Source organism: Dendronephthya gigantea, unplaced genomic scaffold (assembly GCF_004324835.1).
Source record: "Dendronephthya gigantea isolate DGI-Jeju-01 unplaced genomic scaffold, DenGig_1.0 000836F, whole genome shotgun sequence".
Lineage (NCBI taxonomy): Eukaryota > Metazoa > Cnidaria > Anthozoa > Malacalcyonacea > Nephtheidae > Dendronephthya > Dendronephthya gigantea.
The window spans coordinates 1-2,500 of NW_021163846.1; positions in this window are offsets into that span (position 1 = coordinate 1).

Sequence of the window (2,500 nt, forward strand, 5' to 3'; positions counted from 1 at the left end):
TGGTAAGCCACTACCTTACCATCGACAGTTGATAGGGCAGAAATTTGAATGAAACATCGCCGGCACGAACAAAGAAGGCCATGCGATTCGAACAGTTACTATGAATCACCAAGTGGGTAAGCGGCCGCGAAGCCGCATTGGTTTTTAATCTAATAAATACATCCCTTCCGCGAGAGTCGGGACTTTTCGCATGTATTAGCTCTAGAATTACTACGGTTATCCAAGTAGTAAGAGTACAATCAAATAAACGATAACTGATTTAATGAGCCATTCGCAGTTTCACAGTACAAGTGCTTATACTTAGACATGCATGGCTTAATCTTTGAGACAGCATATGATACTGGCAGGATCAACCAGTTAACTACCCTTGCGAACGAACGCCGTCGAGAGCGTTCGGTTCGTTTTAGACAGGCATCTTTATTCTGTGTGTTTCTTTGCCACGTCTTTAAACGCGCTCTTTCGTCCGACAACGCAAAACGGACGGGCGACCGAACGTTTGCGTTGGGAACGGTGCGTGCCGAGACGACCGAGCGGTTGGTTGGGCAACAACCAACGGAACGGCAGAACTCGCGCTTTCGCTTTGTGTGTTCACCTTGTCCAAAGGACATTGTGCACAACATTCGCGCCTCTTCGAAGCAAAACTTCAGAGAACGCAGCGCCTCTTCGCCCGAAGGCCGCAGGAAAGGCAGCAACCGATCGAGAGCAGCCGCCTATCCCACCACGACGAGCGAGTTTTGTTTCGCACTCGCACTCATTCGCGGAGCACCTGCCCCTCATATATAGTAAAATTATAACCGGAGCACCAGTCGCTGCAACATCCTCCTTGAAGACCGATTCTGACCACCTTGCACCAAACCGCCAAAATTTGACTAACTCTCTAAACATCCTCTTGATCGACATCTGTGCAAGCTAACTTCAGAAATGTCGCCATTTCGCATAAGTCGATCACAGCAAAATCAGCACTTTTTCGAACATGTTCGAGAGACCTCGAGTTGTCCCCTCTTAGTGGGGGTTGACTGGGCACTTTGTCAAACATGTTCGGGAGACATCGAGTTGTTCCCCTCTTAGTGCCGGTTGACTGGGCACTTTGTCGAACATGTTCGGGAGACATCGAGTTTTCCCCTCTTAGTGCCGGTTGACTGGGCACTTTGTCGAACATGTTCGGGAGACATCGAGTTGTTCCCCTCTTAGTGGGGTTGACTGGGCACTTTGTCGAACATGTTCGGGAGACATCGATTGTTCCCCTCTTAGTGCGGGTTGACCTGGCACTTTGTCGAACATGTTCGGGAGACATCGAGTTGTTCCCCTCTTAGTGGGGTTGACTGGGCACTTTGTCGAACATGTTCGGGAGACATCGAGTTGTTCCCCTCTTAGTGCGGGTTGACTGGGCACTTTGTCGAACATGTTCGGGAGACCTCGAGTTGTTCCCCTCTTAGTGCGTGTTGACTGGGCACTTTGTCGAACATGTTCGGGAGACATCGAGTTGTTCCCCTCTTAGTGCGGGTTGACTGGGCACTTTGTCGAACATGTTCGGGAGACATCGAGTTGTTCCCCTCTTAGTGCGGGTTGACTGGGCACTTTGTCGAACATGTTCGGGAGACATCGAGTTGTTCCCCTCTTAGTGCGGGTTGACTGGGCACTTTGTCGAACATGTTCGGGAGACATCGAGTTGTTCCCCTCTTAGTGCGGGTTGACTGGGCACTTTGTCGAACATGTTCGGGAGACATCGAGTTCCCCTCTTAGTGCGGGTTGACCTGGCACTTTGTCGAACATGTTCGGGAGACATCGAGTTGTTCCCCTCTTAGTGGGGTTGACTGGGCACTTTGTCGAACATGTTCGGGAGACATCGAGTTGTTCCCCTCTTAGTGCGGGTTGACTGGGCACTTTGTCGAACATGTTCGGGAGACTCGAGTTGTTCCCCTCTTAGTGCGTGTTGACTGGGCACTTTGTCGAACATGTTCGGGAGACATCGAGTTGTTCCCCTCTTAGTGCGGGTTGACTGGCACTTTGTCGAACATGTTCGGGAGACATCGAGTTGTTCCCCTCTTAGTGCGGGTTGACTGGGCACTTTGTCGAACATGTTCGGGAGACATCGAGTTGTTCCCCTCTTAGTGGGGTTGACTGGGCACTTTGTCGAACATGTTCGGGAGACATCGAGTTGTTCCCTCTTAGTGGGGTTGACTGGGCACTTTGTCGAACATGTTCGGGAGACATCGAGTTGTTCCCCTCTTAGTGCGGGTTGACTGGGCACTTTGTCGAACATGTTCGGGAGACATCGATGTTCCCCTCTTAGTGGGGTTGACTGGGCACTTTGTCGAACATGTTCGGGAGACATCGAGTTGTTCCCCTCTTAGTGCGGTTGACTGGCACTTTGTCGAACATGTTCGGGAGACATCGAGTTGTTCCCCTCTTAGTGGGGTTGACTGGGCACTTTGTCGAACATGTTCGGGAGACATCGAGTTGTTCCCCTCTTAGTGGGTTGACTGGGCACTTTGTCGAA